General features: G+C 42.2%; 1 long non-coding RNA gene across 1 annotated transcript; it reads right to left on the bottom strand.

The window, feature by feature from the left end:
• Positions 1-13163: 13163 nt before the first annotated feature.
• Positions 13164-17641, bottom strand: LOC310642599. Its single transcript, XR_014492936.1, has 2 exons — positions 16039-17641; positions 13164-15855 (listed from the first exon to the last, which is right to left on the bottom strand). It is a non-coding gene; the product is annotated as an uncharacterized lncRNA (long non-coding RNA).
• Between the last annotated feature and the right edge of the window lie 256 nt (positions 17642-17897).

Here is a 17897-nt window from a genome sequence, read left to right on the forward strand (position 1 = left end):
TATTTTCAGATAAGGCGAGCGGAAGTGATGTGTTGGCCTAAGCCCATCAGGATAAGCAAGAGTAACCCTAGCAACCCTATTTTCAGATAAGATGTCTTGAACCTAACCCCATCAATAAGTCAAGGCAGTCAAGCCTCTGGGTACATGATTAGCTTAACCCTAGACTAATTCTATGGACATTCAAAACAAACAGAATAAGCTAAATAAAGTAAATAATTAACAGAGGCCTATGCTTTTGGGAAACAAGGCCTACTTTGGGGAGCTGTGAAATAATAATAATAATAATAATAATAATAATAATAATAATAATAATAATAATAATAATAATAATAATAATAAATGCTTTTTATTTCTAATCATTCTAGCCTAATGATGCTTTTAATTTTTGTGGAGTTTTAAAAATCAGCGCCTCAAAAGCAGGAGAAAAAGGAGGCCCTAAAAGGTGACCAGGGCTTGCATTTAACCCCCTTTTTTCTAAAAGGTATTTATTTCTAGGAGGTTTTAAAATCATTTTCTCGAATGCAGGGTGGGGGGAAAAACCATTTAAAACCCGCAGCCGGTTTTTACCTTTGTAAAAAACTAAAGTCACATATTTTGTCAATTGAGCCCTCAAATCTACATGTACATGTAACCGTACAAAGCACGGCCTTAATAAAATTTATTCTGCACCCCCTACAGCAAAAAGACAAGGAATATTAACAGGAATTAAAATGCTCACAAGGGGCAACCAGCCAGGTGGGGAGTAGACTTGTTCGGGCATGTTAGGGCTGGGGATCTGGGCCTGCGTGTTTGTGCCTGATAGTAAAAAAGGGGGTTAGGCCTTGTTCGGGACATGCCTGGGCATGTCATACCCTTTGATTCTGGACAGGTGCAAGGCTCAAGGACGTGTCATAGCGTGCGCAGGGGAGATTGTACAGGCAGGTCTGAACAGCTAGCAATTTAATTCCATCAGTCTTTTGAAGATGGCAACCTCTGGTTCCAAAGCTGATTTTAAAACAACTGCAAAAGCGAGCGTCACACGGTCTGACACAAGGCCCCAGCCGGAAAAAAGCAACAAAATTTGTTGCAGGGGTTATGATAAAGAATTTTTTTTATTCAGGCCCGTTTTTCCCACTGTAGCATGGTGTGTTGTAACTTTAATGATGAGGTGCAGAGTACTTACCCTACAGCCTGTGAAATGATGAATGATGCTACATTATGAGTCCTTTGGGAGAAGGGCGGTATACAAATTAAATTATTATTATTATTATTATTATTATTATTATTATTATTATTATTATTATTATTATTATTATTATTATTATTATTATTATCTCCCTGCAATGGTAAGTAAAATATGTTTTTATTTATGTTAAAGTAAATGCTGCTGGTGCTGATATCACACTAGCAGGTTGTGCTTTATATTTTGCAGACTCCGAATTAATAATGCCTAGACAGCAAACACTTCAAGACACCCCGATTTTATATTCCTGTGGTAATCGCAGCGGTCACAAAGCTTCTGCAGATTTTTCTGATCTAGACTATAACTGGGGTTCTGAGCTATCCCAGAGACCACGCTACCAACCCTGTGAGTTAAAGAGCTGCAATTTGTGTAAAGACTGGCTGGCTTGCGACTGTGGACATGGATTGGGGGGTACAGGTGGGTCACCATATTGTAAAATAGCGTGTTATGGGGGTTTATCTTCTGATTCTGATAGTGGTGATGAGGGGTATTTTTCTGATGGTGGAGCCATGCCACCCCTCTGAACTCTGTATAACCAATAAAAGACTGTGTTAATGTCAACGCTTGGCCATTTGTCAGTTTTCTTTCAGTATAATGATGCATGAAAAGTTTCTAAGCCATATTTATTACACACCAGGATGTGTAGGTAGTTATGGAGGTGTGAATAGCCTTTTTCAGGAAGCTAGAAAACATGATAAAAACCTGACCATGAAACAAGTCAAGACGTGGCTGTCAGGGCAAGACGCTTATACGCTTCATAAGCCTGCAAGAATTAATTTTCCTAGAAATAAAACAGTAGTGTCTGGCTTAGATCATCAATGGCAGGCTGATCTCATAGATGTCTCCAAGTACATCTTAACAGTTATCGATGTGTTATCTAAATATGCCTGGGCCTCCCCTTTATCTGATAAAACAGGGAGGGAAGTTACAGCTGCTTTCCAGAATATCTTTGAAACAGGACGCGCACCCCGAAAAATACAGACAGATGCAGGTAAAGAGTTCTTGAATATACCGCTGAAGAAACTTTTAGCACGTTAGGGCATTCATCATTTTGTCACTCATAGTGAAACTAAAGCAGCCATTATAGAGAGGTTTAATAGAACCCTAAAAAACAAACTCTGGAGCACATATCAAACGGATATATCTTGCACTGATAGAAATTGATTCAGAGACAGAATTTGTTAAAGATTGTATGATAAAGTGGGCTCAGAATTTTCAAGAAGTTATTACAATGGATACTTGGGAAAAGATTTGGGTGAGAAATGTAAAATTTACGCAAGCTCAAAATTTAAGAGAGAATTTTTATAAAATGTTTTATAGATGGCATTTAGATCCTAAAAAATTAGCAAGTATGTATCCGAACTACCAGCCTAAATGTTGGAGGTGTGGTGGTGAAGATGCAACGTGTTTTCATGTATGGTGGACCTGTAAAAAGGTTAAAGCTTTTTGGATCAAAATTTGGTGGAATATGCAGAAGATATTTAAGAGAAGGATAAAGTTTTGTCTGCAATTGTTCTTACTGGGTATTATTACAGACACTACTGTTGTGGACACTAAGTTGATGTTGAATTTATTTACGGCAGCAAGACTTCTAGTAGGGCAATATTGGAAGAAGGAAGAACTGCCAACTATAGAAGAATGGACTCTAAAAGTTTCTAACCTGGCGGAAATGGCAAAGATTTCAGCATATTTGAAAGACCATTCGCAACAAAGATATATTGTGGAGTGGAAAAAATGGATTGATTACATCCAGAATAAATATGGGACTAAAAAGTTTCATTTAGCATTTGAATAAGTATTGATGTGATATTTATACTGCTTGTAGTCATTTTACAAGAGTTAAAGTGCGATAGACTTAATAACTTATTGTCGTTAGCATATGGTAGATTATGATTGTTTTTACTTTTATACCTTGTATTTAGCTCTGGGAAGTCGGGGAGGGGGGAAGGGGAGGGAGGGAGGGGTGGGAAGGGGTGGGTGGGTTGGGAGGGGTTTTGTTTTGTTAAAGATAAAATGTACTGAAAAACTTTTCAATAAAAAAAAAACCTCTGGAGATATTTCACAGCTAGAAATACACATCGGTATGTAGACATTTTGGCAGATACTCTTCAGGGGTACAGTAGCACTTACCATCGTAGCATTGGGACTGCTCCTAATACCGTAAATTTGTCTAACAAAAGGGATGTGTGGTTGAGGCTTTATGGGGTAGCTTTAAAAAGTAAAAGAAAGAAAAAATGTCTTAAGGTGGGAGATCATGTCAGAGTATCCAGACTGAGGGGTAAGTTTGAAAAGGGCTATCAGCAAACCTATACAGATGAGATATTCATCATCAAAGAACTGGAGACAAGGGGGGAAAGAGTTGTGTATAGATTAAATGATTACACGGATGACCCTGTAAAGGGGGCTTTTTACTTTGAGGAGAGCCAAAAGGTTCCTGCTGACCAACAGCGCATATACAGAATAGAGAAAATTATCCAAAAAAGAGGGCGGGGGTGACACAGAGAGTTTCTAGTCAAATGGACTGGCTGGCCAGAGAAGTTCAACAGTTGGGTAAAGAAGACTGAAGTACAACATCTTTGATATGGAGGAGTTTTACATCACCCTACCCAGCAATGCATCAGCAGCAATTTTCCCCCAAAACAAAAATTCTAATTATACTATTCAATTAGCGAAATCGTTGGATCTTCCAGGATCATGGCAAGTAGGGCTAGCAGAGATAGATAGTTGGAACACATTAATTTTACCTGGATATTTTGAAATTGCTAACGAGAGAAAGAAATGGCATTTTTCTTTGAGAAGCGGGTACTATAACAGCATCCGACATCTGTTAGAAAATATGAACAAGCTTATATCAAACGTCAAGGACGGACCTAAGACAACCCTACATTATGATTCAGTGGGTTGAAAAATTAATCTTAAAGGAGATGAACCGCACACCATTCTAGTTAGCGGAGAATTTGGACATCTGTTAGGTATGTTCCCTGGATTCAGCACCTTATATGTTTACACAGACATTGTAGAGCACCAGATAGTGGGCGACTTCTATGTGCCATTACTGCGCTGTGTGCCTGTGCGAGGGCAAGACAATGATTTTGTCACAATGACCTATGACCATCCACATTATGTACCGGTCAGCAAACATCGATACCATTACCATAGAAATCAAAACCAATCAGGACAAAAACATGCATTTTTATCATGGGAAGGTGATTGTCAAGCTTCATTTTAGGCCTCGGAAAAGTGAAGGATGGTTGTGATCAAGGAGCACAGGAACCCTCAAGACTACGTGGCTTACTACAGGGCACAAGCTGGTGGTGGCCTTCCAGGCTTCCGAGGAGCCCCCATTATGTAAAGGACAGGTTTAGGGGGTCTGTTCCGTGGGCTTTTTTGAAAAGCAACGCCTTTTTTGAGGCAAGGATTAGAAATCATTAAACTGCATGTGAAATCTGCTACCAAAAACATTGCCAGAGATGATGCGGGGCATCTTGTATCCTGTGTTGTTGAGAGGGGGCAGGATGGATCAGGGATGATCATAGCCAGGAAGAATTACGCATTGGGCCCACCTATTCCATTTAAAAAGAGAAGACTGCTTTACACTCTGTAGCAAGTCATCTTGAGAAACCTGGAAGTTATGTCAGGATGCTTTTTGTTGACTATAGCTCAGCTTTTAACACCATTTTGCCGAGCATTCTCATTGAGAAGCTGACTGATTTGAAATTCTCCCCCGCCATCTGCGATTGGATTCAAGACTTTCTCAGGGACCGGTTACAAACAGTGAGGGTTGGGTCTGTTTTGTCCACCCCCCTGAAGCTTTGCACCAGCTCGCCACAGGGCTGTGTACCTAGCCCCTACCTGTACTCTTTATACACATATGACTGTGTATCATCTGACCCATCCACTGCGATAATTAAGTTCGCAGATGATACAACTCTGGTGGGTCTCATTACAGGTGGGGATGAGACAGCATACAGGGCGGAGGTACAAAAATTATCCATATGGTGTAGTAACAACAACTTACACCTGAACATTGGCAAGACGAAAGAGATAGTGCTAGACTTCTGGAGAAAAAAGGAGGAACCTGCCCCACTTTACATCGGGGAGGACTGTGTGAAGAGAGTTTCCTCCTTTAAATTTCTGGGAGTCTACCTCTGTGAAAATCTGACCTGGAAAGTTAATACAACCCAGGTGGCTAGAAAGGCCCAACAGAGGCTTCACTTTCTCAGGGTCTTGCAGAAGAACAGAGTAGAACAACAGCTAATGACCCTTATTTACCGGTCTACTATAGAGAGTGTCCTCTCATATGGTATTGTGGTTTGGTATGCTGGTCTGACAGCCGCAGATAGGAAAGTATTACAGAGGGTGTTGAGTACAGCACAAGACATTGTGGGCTGTCCCCTGACACCATTGGATGACATCGCCAGGGCTCATTGCCTTGGAAGAGTGAGGAAAATTCTCAGGGATGATTCACACCCTGGATGGTATCTCTTTACTCTCCTACCATTGGGTAGGAGATATAGGAATATAGCCAGCCACACCAACAGGCTGAAAAACAGCTTCTATCCGTGGGCTGTTAGGCTTTTGAATGAGAAATAACTTTTGTGAACTTTTGTGAATTTTATGCAGAATTGACTTGAGAGGCCAGTGTGTGGTGTAGTTGGTTCACATGGTGTAGTAAGATGGAGGGTTTGTTGTCACTCTGTGTTGGGGGGTGGGAGCACAAAGGGAGGCTCAGCTAATCTCAATGTACACATAGTTGTACTTTGACAATAAAGGTTCATTTCATTTCATTTCACTTGTGAAAAAGCCCCGCCATACCAAGAAGAGATGTGCACAGAAGAGGAAGCCCTGTGACAAGGAAGATATATTCTAATACAATATGGCATTTATTCATTCTGCTTCAGAGGAATGTGTTAAATCAGAACTGGATCTTTTTCAACTGGTGCCTACACAGACCAGTATTGAAAACAGTACCTATGTCAAAATCCCACCTTTATCAGCGCTGACACCCAATGCTCCCCTGGAATTTTTTATCACGGGGCATGGTGAGCATTGCACGGATTTAAACAACACCCTGCTGTATGCGAGTTGCAAGATTGTAAAGGCTGACGGATCGGATATTGATGACGGGGCTAGGGTGGCCCTGACCAACTACCCCATAGCATCACTGTTTAATCAGCTGGATGTTACCTTGGGAGATCGGCTCATTACACAGAGCCATCATTGCTATTCTTACCGTGCCATGATTGAACTGATTCTGAACTTTGGTGGTGATGCACTGGGTACCCAATTTACAGCTGGTGGTTTTTACAAAGATGACTTGGACCTCATGGAGAGTACTCTACTGACAGCCGCTGGGAACTCCGGTTTCAAAGCGAGAACGAGACACATGGCCGGTAGTCGTAAATGGGACCTGCTAGGGCCTCTGCATAGCGATCTGTTTTTTCAAGACAGACTGCTAATTAACGGTGTTGATGTGAAAGTCAAACTCACAAGAAGCAGAAATGAATTTTGCATGATGAAGGATGGCAATGAGAATTACAAAGTGCAACTCTTGGCGGCTTCTCTCTTTGTAAAATGTGTAAAAGTAGCCCCAGGAGTGCGCCTTGGTCATGCAGAAGCTTTGCTCTCCTCCAATGCCAAATACCCCATTGATTGAGTGGGGATGAAGGTTTACAGCATTCCTGCAGGTAGCCTTGTGTGTAATCAGGAAAATCTATTTCTGGGTCAGCTACCTAAACAATTAGTGATTGGGTTTGTGGACAATGCATCTTTTACTGGGGATTATGAAAGAAACCCGTTCAATTTTCAACGCTGCAATGTCAATTTTTGCAGCTTGCATTGTGATGGCGAGCAGATTCCTGCAAAGCCTCTTCAGCCTAATTATGAGCACGGTCTTTTTGTGAGAGAGTACATGCAGATGGTGCAGGCTACAGGCAAAGGCATGAAAGACAGGCCGCTGTTAATCAGCAGGGAAGAGTTTAACTGAGGGTATACTTTGTATTGTTTTGACTTGAGTCCTGATCAGGGGTGCTCTGAGCACTATTCTTTGATCAGGAACGGTAACCTCAGAGCCGAAATTAGATTTGCACAACCCCTCCCCAACACCGTCAACATGATTCTCTATGCAATCTTTGAAAACCTTATTGAAATAAGTCACACAAGGAATGTGCTCTTTGATTCCCTTTTTAGGGGTCTACCCTTGTGACCTGCTACCCCAGAGACAAATCTCCAAAAGGCCTTTTGGATTAATTGTAAATACCCACCCTCATACTCTGCCTGGTGAACACTGGCTGGTCCTCTACTTCCCATCTCCCGGATATGGCGAATTTTTTTATTCTTATGGAAGACCACCGGATAGCCCTGACTTTCCTGGCTCCATAGTGATGTTTTTAGAACAGCAAGCTGAGAAGTACACATTTCACCAACACCAACTGCAACACCCCAGCACTGTGACCTGCGGGCAACACTGTGCATTTTTTCTACTGAACCGGATTAAAGGAGTAGACTATGAAAATATTTTAAAGATGTACTCCAATGTCGATATTAAAAATGATCAAATGGTAAAACTGTTTGTAAAAACTAAAGGTGGGAAGGGGGCTTGGAACCTGTAACCATCACCAGTGCATGCAGACATGCCTGCCTTACTGTAAAATAAAGAAAAAGACTTAAACGTTTTTACTTGTTTCACTGTGTTTTTATTCATTTTACAAATTGAGCCAGTCACCAAACCTGAGCCTACTACTAGGGTTTAATGTCCAAAGGCTAAAAGGGGCACTGGTAAACAGAGGCTTCTGAGACCCAAAAGGGGCTGTCATAACAGAGTTGGGGCTAGTAGCAGTTTCATCCTTAACCAGAGAATCTTTCAACTTTTCTATTTGCTCTTTAACAGCTGTAGACCCCAACACAGAGGCCGGAACATTCACCTCAGCCATAGCATTCATAAAGTCATCCCAGCCTTTAGGTTTCCACTTGTTAGTAGGGGCTTGGTGCTGCGAGGCTCCTTTCACCAAGTCTAAAATATTAGTACCAGGAATAGGGACCCCTTTGTATAAAAAGGTACTGCGATCATCCCAGGTTGAGACGTCCTGATGCTGTTTCATTTTGTTCAGCAAAAGTTCCCATTTTTCCTGTAATGGGTGCTCACACCGCTTAGGATCTTGGCCATCGCTGTGTCCTGCGAAGATGGCTGTGCCGGTTGTTCTGGTAATATTGGAAGTGGCCGAGGTTCTTCCAGTGGGTAAATGAGATTCAGTCTGTCCTTTTCAGACTCATTTTGCCTGGTTTGTCTTAGATACCTCTGCAATGCAGAACTGTAGAGCTTAATCCTCACACAAATCAGCTCTCTGAAGAATGGCACGCATCTCAGCATCCAGCCGGTTAGTGGCTGTAGCCCCCATAGTAGGGGGCCTGCCCTGTAGTTGCTCCATCTGATGACGCGATACCAGATACATTTTCTCGGCATGATCCATGGTTTATCCAGCTAACAGGCTAGTCAGCAGCGGAACAGCTGCCCCTAGTAAGGGACTGATAAAACCACCCGACTGAAGTATGATCTGCTTCTTCTTTTTGAGTGAGACCTTTCTATCGCTCAACTTTTTAATGACACCTTTCTTTCTCTTTAGAGACTGGAATTGTGAAGGTTTCAGAGGAAGGTTTCCTTTTAGGGTGTTCAGAGCTATTTCTGCTATTGCCCCCACCAGGTCATTATTCGCATTGCATAAGATGGCTTTTCTCTGTCTTGGTCCGGCCTTTACTAAGATTTTTAAAAGCCCCCAATTTCTACGTACCCTCTCTGACATCTTAAATGAACTAGTGCTAAGGTAACTGGGCTACTGCTTTTTACACTTCTTTTTTATTGTGTAAACAGCAGGCCAGTAAGGTGGAGAGAGGCCTGTTCTCAACCTGTAGGATTCTGGAGTGGTGGCTGCCAAATCTACCAAAAGGTACCTGTGTGGTTTGTGAGTGGCATCTTGGAATACTTCTAAAAAATACTTTGTGTTAGTGGGATACATCTGCCTGGCCAGTGTGACAATTTGCATCTGATCACGGGGGTTGCTGAATAAAACCAAATATTTGGAATTCAGAGCTATTGTTCTCATTTTCTTACCTTGAAAAAACAGGTTTTGTAGTATGAGAATACTGCTCAGGTTTCTGTGATGAACGTACTGTGTAAAAGCCTTCTCTATTTGATCGCTCCCACTGGCTGACGCCATGAGATCATCTATCACGGCTAGAGTAATTTGATTTGGCGGAAGCAAATCATCATCTTCAAAAGAAGACGGAAGCCCCTCCATAAACCTAATATAAGGGAATTTATTAAGCAGTTCTTTGTACAGAAGTTGCCAACAGCTATAAAACCATATAATATTTTGAGGCAATTGAGACAACACGACATCACCATGTTCTAACATTTGTTTGATAAAAAAAGATTTGCCAGAATTGGATGGACCGCTTATAATACAGGAGAAGGGGTGTACAAATTGTGCAATATTTTCCACCATCCTTAATAGCCGTAAGTAATCTTCACTTTTTAATAATCTTTTATTATACACTACTTTTAGAGTTTTACGGAGGACTCTCGTTTCTAGGGTCCACTGTTTCTTAACCCTAACAATCCCCAACTGTTCTACCCTGATCTTTTTTTTTCTCTGTACCAGACAGACAATAATCATCTACCAAATCTTTCAAGCTGTCAAAATTAACCTTATTGCTATTACCACAGTTTAGTGTGATTCCCTTCACCTTTAGCACTGCTTCGCCGTTGGACAAAGCATAAGCATACGTTTTGGGACCGGCCGCAACAAACTCTGTTATCGTAGCGTTTGGAGGAATCTCACTTGTCAGTTGACCTAAATAATCACCCAAAGGAGGTGTCCACGCCCCCTCTCTACTTATAAAAATGACTGAATCGGTGTCATGGTACAGGCACCTATCGCCCAGCCCATCCAGTAGCCTGTATAATTCCAGCCGCGCATAAGCTGTTGTAAAGCTGGCAATGAATACATTAGTGCATGTGGTTTTGGTGGGGTGGTTCTTGGCTGTTTTCCATGTCACAACGGCTGTCTCCGTATCCACAAACTCGCATGAGGAAACATCGTAATAGGGTACAAGTAGATATTTGAATAGTTCCTCAGGATTTGTTACCACGGATGTGGTCAGGTGATTGGTGCTCTGCCCAAACTTGCCCCACAGTGAGTTTAAGAAGAGCTTGGCAATCTGTCTGTTAGCAGGATTTACTTCAATGTGGTCATATCGTAAGCGGACACCTTCCATCTTTTCATAATCCTGAATATATTACTCTTTATCCTGTTCTGTTTTGCACCAGTCAGGGTAACCACTGGCTTCCTGTTTCTGTCTGAGATGCGTGTTCATATAACCTGAAAATAGCCCATTTGATGTTCTTTCAAAATGCCAGATCTCATAGATTTCAACAATTCTGTAACCTTTTTCTAAAGCTACATTCAACTCAACAGTACACCATGTCCCAGTCAGAGCTCTTTCCTCATCACTGTGTTTACAGGGGGTGGTTTGCAGTTTTTCTGTGCAGGTTGCGCACAAACTAAACATTAATTTGCCCCCTGATTTGTGGGGTAGGACAGGGAAATAGAGATTCCTTGGTGGATACACTTTGACTTTGGCTAACCCAAAATATTGCTTTATGTCCCCAAAGTTTTGGTAGATGATTTGTGGATGGCCGATTGGGTACTCCTTGGTCTTATTCACAAAAGCGTACAAACTGGTGAAATCGTAGTATAAGTTTGTTCACCAGGTTTTGGTTTGTATTACAGGCATGTGGCATTTGTTCTGCCACCAAAAAAAGCATCTCGAGGATTCAAAGGAGTTGGGAGCTTATTCTCAACTAGGAACTGCTTCAAAGAGGTGTCAGCCTCCACCAAGGCCCTCCATTCGTGTTCCCAAATGCAGCGCACAGCATAACCCCAGCTCCTGAGGTCCTCTTCTTTAATCCTAGTACGGTTGTGCAGGCTACCATATGTTGAATCAAGTAATTTGTTGAAGTCTTTTTCCGAGTAGCAGACAAGGCACCCATGAAAAAAACAACCGTGAAATTCAAAAGCTGTGGGAATTCCATTTATGACAGCAAAACCATCCAAAAAATATTTGCCTACTTGCTTTTCACCCCCCCCCCTTTCAGAGCATGCTGAATACTAAGATTCTCAGTGCGCTCTATATGCATCAACCACTGAATCGCTGGAGATGAATACCTTTTCTGTGTCTTGTGATAACTGTCCAAAGGTGCTAACGCAATGGTATCGCTCTACAAATACATGAACCGGTACTGTGCCATGCAGACAGATGCCAATGTGATATATTGGAAGAGGTCAATGCATCGAATGTCTATCTCCTCAACAATATTCCCCCCACCCCTCTTGAGAAACTCAAGCTCAGTCATTTCCTTCACCTGTTCCCTAAATCGAATACAGGCCTCTCTTAATATATCTACATTTTGTCTGCAATAGTAAGCCAGAGCCTTCTTTAGTTTAAACACAGTACCTGTATTAGCAGCATGCCATTTCATGAATTCTTCTCTCTCCCCGGGCATCATGGTTTCAGGGCTATAATACTTGGCTTCAGGGAGTGGTCCCACATAGTCTTGATTGGCCATTGTATTGAACAAGTGGGGGAAATACCCTTTGCTGCCTTGAAACCCCATAGCTTAGGGTAAGTTGCTTAATTTAAGGGGTAAAAATGAAAGACTATCAATAAACCAAATCTTATAATCCAGGAGGGTAATACACAGCAGTTTCCCCCCCCCCCCTGACTTATAAGTTCAACCTTAATCTTTTCACGGATCAGCTGTCTCAGTACTAGGTACCCGTCATAACCTTTGGAGTTGTGAGCGATAAAAGTACATCCTTTAAAATTAAGATTTATAAACTCCTTTACAAACTGTTCCAGGCATCTAACACCATAACAATCCCAACTCACAACATCTTTATCATACCACTCCTTCAACATATCCCTGGCGTAGACATAATTAGGTATATGGGTTCCTGTCTCTTGACAGCATTCAAAATCATAAATGATGTATCTTTTGCCAATTCGCAGTCTGACCAACGATTTTAGAAAGCATAAATGCCCATCCAAGCTTTCAACCTTCTCAGAGCACTACCTGCACTTGATTTCCTTGCACTTTTTGTGGGGGGTAAAGACGTAAACCCCACACGTTTCACAATATGCTTTATTCTTACAGTCAACCTTCCCCTCCCTAGCAAGTTGTGTGTGTCTTTCAAGACACACCTTAGACCAGCAAAGCACTTTGCATCTACAGCAGTGCGTCTTCTCTGCCTCCACCTCCTGACATTCTTGCTTGAGGCATGCTCTGCAGATATATTGACAGCCGTGACTAAATTTGTGGTGGTAGGGTGTGGCAGAATTTACAGAAATAGCATTCACCTAAGAAGCCCTTGATATTTTTGATGCCATAGTAATGCTTGTTGTGTAACAATATAAACACTATTTTTTCTTGCTGTGGGCTACCTGTGACAAAAAACCTCCACCTGCCCTGCATATAAAACAAGATCTTTATAGTGACCCTTAAATCTTCTTCAAACAGGTGTATCTGAGAAAAGTCGATCCTGTTTTCTGTGGAAACACCCAGCCTGCTGTGAAGTTCCCTGGCCCTGGTAATAATTTCTTGATTTCTATCATCCACACCAATCAGATAGAGCAAACAGCTGGCAAAACATAGAAATTCACCTTCCACATTTAAATCTACTAGGTGTTGTCTTTTTTACTTCAGCACTCTGCTGAGCAGTACAGTGTTTAACTTCCTAAGCCCATCCCCCTCCCTGTTCTTTACAATAGTAACCACTAATAGTAAATTACCCCACCACACAATATCTCTGCCTTGCTTTGAAGCAGATTTTCAACACTGGTCAGAAAATCATCAGCATTTAAATCATTCACACGCCTCCTAAGATTTAGATTTAGATTTATTAAATTTATATGCCGCCTTTCTCCCCATGGACTCGGGGCGGCTCACAACAATAAAAAATTAAAAAACATAAAGTACAAAATTTAAAAAAGAATTAAACAATGGAAGTAATAAATAAATGATAATTTAACCCAATAAAAGCCAAATTTAAAACCATAGTCAGTCCAGGCCCGCTTGTTGGAACATTCTTTCTTTCTTTCTTTCTTTCTTTCTTTCTTTTTCTTTCTTTCTTTCTTTCTTTCTCTTTCTTTCTCTTTCTTTCTTTCTTTCTTTCTTTCTTTCTTTCTTTTTCTCTTTCTTTTTCTCTTTCTTTCTTTCTTCTTTCTTTCTTTCTTCTTTCTTTCTTTCTCTTTCTTTCTTTCTTTCTTTCTTTCTTTCTTTCTTTCTTTTTTTCTTGATTGATTGATTGTACTTAAATGCCGCCCTATCTCCCGAAGGACTCAGGGCGACTCACAACAATAAAACAGCTATAAAAAACAGTAATACAAATATTAAAAAAGAATTAAATTACAAAGCCCCATAATTAATTATTAAAACCAATAAATTAAAACAATATTAAAACCCCCCATCCTCAGTCCAGGTCGCCCACTTGGAAAAGATACATCTTTAGGTCGTGACGAAAGGACCGGAGATCTGGGGCCATCCGAAGTTCTCGGGGGAGCTGATTCCAAAGGGCAGGCGCCCCAACAGAGAAGGCCCTCCCCCTGGAGGTCGCCAGCCGACACTGTCTAGCCGATGGCACCCTGAGGAACCCTCTCTGTGTGAGCACGCAGGGCAGAGGGAAGTCGTTCCTGTAAGTATCCCGGACCTAAGCCATGTAGGGCTTTATAGGTAAGAACGAGCACCTTGAACCTCACCCGGAGGACAACCGGCAACCAATGTAACCCATGCAGGAGGGGTGTAATATGGGAGTATCGGGATGCTCCCATCACAACCCGTGTAGCCGCATTCTGCACCAGCTGAAGCCTCCTGGTGGTCTTCAAGGGCAGCCCCATGTAGAGAGCGTTACAGTAATCTATACGGGAGGTAACGAGTGCATGAGTGACTGTACGTAAGGCATCTCGGTCCAGATAGGGGCGCAACGGGCTCACCAGGCGAACCTGGGCAAATGCCCCCCTGGCCACGGCTCCTATATGATGATCTAAGTCAAGTCGTGCATCCAGGAGGACGCCTAAGTTGTGCGCCCTATCAACAGGAGGCAACACCTCTCCCCCATAACCAAAGATGGTAAATCTTGGACAACACAAGATGCCGACATGTAGAGCCACTTGGTCTTGGCCGGGTTGAGCTGGAGCCTGTTCTTCCCAATCCAGATTCATACCGCTTCCAGGCAATGGGACATCACGTCGAGGGCATCACTGGGTTGGTTCGGGGTGGAGATGAAAAGCTGGGTATCATCAGCATATTGATGATACCTCACTCCTAAACCATGTATGATCTCACCCAGTGGTTTCATATAGATGTTGAACAGGAGGGGAGAGAGGACCGACCCGAGGCACCCCACAATCAAGGAGCTTCAGGGTTGACCTCTGTCCTCCTGCCAACACCGTCTGTGAATGGCCCTAGAAGTAGGAGGAGAACCACCGCAAAACAGTGCCTCCCACTCCCAACCCCCAAAGACGTCGCAGCAAGATACCATGGTCGATGGTATCAAAAGCCGCTGAGAGGTCCAATAGGACCAGAACAGAGGAATAACCCCTATCCCGAGCCCGCCAGAGATCATCCACCAGCTCGACCAGTGCCATCTCCGTGCTGTACCCGGGCCTGAAACCTGATTGGTACGGATCCAGATACTCAGTTTCCTCCAGGACCAATGGGAGCTGCCATGCCACCATGCTCTCAACAACCTTCGCAAGAAAGTGAAGGTTGGAGACAGGACGAAAATTATTCAAAATAGCTAGGTCCAGAGCAGGTTTCTTGAGGAGGGGCCTCACCACCACCTCTTTCAAGGCGGCAGGGAAACACCCCTCACTCAATCCAGGTCTTCAGGTCACGGCAGAAGGACCGAAGGTCAGGGGCCGTCCACAGCTCTGGAGGCAGTTCATTCCAGAAGGTTGGCACGCCCACAGAGAAGGCTCTCCCCATGGGGGTCGCCAGCTGGCATTGCCTAGCCGATGGAACCCTGAGGAGGCCAACTCTGTGGGAGCGAGCCGGACAATGGGAGGTTGCCAATGGAAGCAGGTGGTCTCGCAAGTACCCCAGGCCTAAGTCATGTAGCTATTCTATTCTATTCTATTCTATTCTATTCTATTCTATTCTATTCTATTCTATTCTATTCTATTCTATTCTATTGATTTTGAGCATCAAACTGAAGTTGAATGAAATTGTTTGGACCTATGTCCCTGGCAACATTATTCAAAAGAGTCTGTACCGCATTATGGATAGCCTCTATAGCATCTACAAAAGACTGGATTCGGTCAAGATTAGCAAATCTATATTGATGATAGTGTTCCACAGCCCTGAAATTTCGGATAGGCTTCTCCCATGCTTGCATCATATCCAGATAAACATCGTTCATATTCTGAGACTTTGCAGAGTTAGGGGCTTGTAGCGGGGGGCATAGAATGACTTATCTCCTCTTCTGGTTGAGATACAGGCATAGATTCACAACTATCGCTGCCTGCTGGGGATGCAGGAAGTTCACCTCCATGCATTTTTGCTTTTTTGCAGGCCGGCTCTGGTGAAACAAACAAACAAACAAAAGGCTATCACCAACATTCCTAATAATGTAATACCACCCCTCCTCCCTTTAGTTTCTAAAAAATAATACTAATGGTTTTGTAGTTGGGTAAAATGCTAGATATTATACCACCTAACAGCATTCGTGCTGCGTAGCTTGTGGAAGGCTTTTGGCTATTACCTCGGACTCCTTGGCACTCTGTTGGAATTGTGAAATCCACAAATGGTTGGTCATCCTCCCATTCTGAAGGAAAAGAAAAAAACCCAACATTCAGAATTGTTGAAGAAATGTTTATAAGAATCTAAATGTATGAAAGTATGAAAGACAAATACCTTCATATACCCTCAAACATTCTGAGTTTGTCAATTCATTCTAGTGAAAAAAAACAAGCAATCAGACAAACAAGCAAGCAGACAAGAATGTTTCAAACTCCATTTTGCATCTAAGTGTTTCAAAAATTAGGCATAAACTACTTACATTAGTAGGATTCATTCTGAAAAGGTTGTTCTTAGCAGATCAAATGGCTCTGAAAGGTATGGGTATGACAGAAGCCAGCAGACGTGACTGTCCCAGTAAGGGACATGCTTTTATACAGGCTGTTGATGTCACAAATTAATCCCATCAGAGTTAGTGAGTTTTTCTCACCTTTTGCAAAACTGCCCCCCCCCCTGCCTCATCAGGAAAACCTGATTGGACAATATCACATGAGCTTTGATTAAATTGTATCTCTATGTTTAACACCTAACAAGGTTAAACAGAGGGCCACCAAAAGAAAAAACTTAATACATCTTTCATGTGATTTGTAAAGCACATTTTATTATAAATTTCATAGCGTTGTTTCTTGTAATCAATTTCTGTTACATTCTGTCATATGAACCTCTTCAGAGACAATGGCAATTCGGCTTCAATCTTTGACATTAATGACAGTGGTTTTCACATACGTGCTATATGATGTATGAATTTCTTGAGCTCACCAAGGGAATCCCTGGTGAAATATAGGTTATTCACTTTGTCAGAAATACTGATGATGACCCAGAGAACATGAGGCATAGAAAGTCTAAAGCATAAGCTGCTAATAAGCTGTTTCACTGGTACCATCCGCATGGTCTTCATCTGATTGTAGACACCCCATTAAATAATGGTGTAACATTTTAATGATACACGCTTTCAGAATCTGAGGCATGCTGACATTTTGAGATTCCACGGTTTCTAAAACAGGAAATAAGGTAGAATTAGTCTAGCTGTTTCAACTAATCAAAATACTGTATTCTTAATTTTTATATTTACTTACCATTTGATGTTTTGCAGAATCTGCAACAACAAGGCTTTATAAGTTTGTTGTCTTCAATGAAACCATATAGCTCAGGTCCTTTTCTTATTCTACGCCCATGCTTGGGAGGTTTGGGGGTCAAATTTACATCAAACAAATCTCCATCAGTATTTGCCATCTTTAAAAGACTGATGGAATTAAATCGCTAGCTGTTCAAACCTGCCTGTACAATCTCCCCCACGCATGCTATGACACGTCCTTGAGCCTTGCACCTGTCCAGAATCACGGGGTATGACATGCCCAGGCATGTCCCGAACAAGGCCTAACCCCCTTTTTTACTATCAGGCACAAACACGCATGCCCGGATCCCCAGCCCTAACATGCCTGAACAAGTCTACTCCCCACCTGGCTGGTTGTCCCTTGTGAGCATTTTAATTCCTGTTAATATTCCTTGTCTTTTTGCTGTAGGGGGTGCAGAATAAATTGTATTAAGACCGTGTTTTGTACGGTTGCATGTACATGTGGATTTGAGGGCTCAATTGACAAAATATGTGACTTTAGATTTTTACAAAGGTAAAAACCGGCTGCGGGTTTTAAATGGTGTTTTTTCCCCCACCCTGCATTCGAGAAAATGATTTTAAAACCTTCTAGAAATAAATACCTTTTAGAAAAAAAGGGGTTAAATACAAGCCCTGGCTGCCTTTTAGGGCGTCCTTTTTTCCCTGCTTTTGAGGTGCTGATTTTTAAAACTCCACAAAAATTAAAAGCA

Source organism: Vipera ursinii (assembly GCF_947247035.1).
Source record: "Vipera ursinii genome assembly, chromosome: 6".
NCBI classification, from domain to species: Eukaryota; Metazoa; Chordata; class Lepidosauria; order Squamata; family Viperidae; genus Vipera; species Vipera ursinii.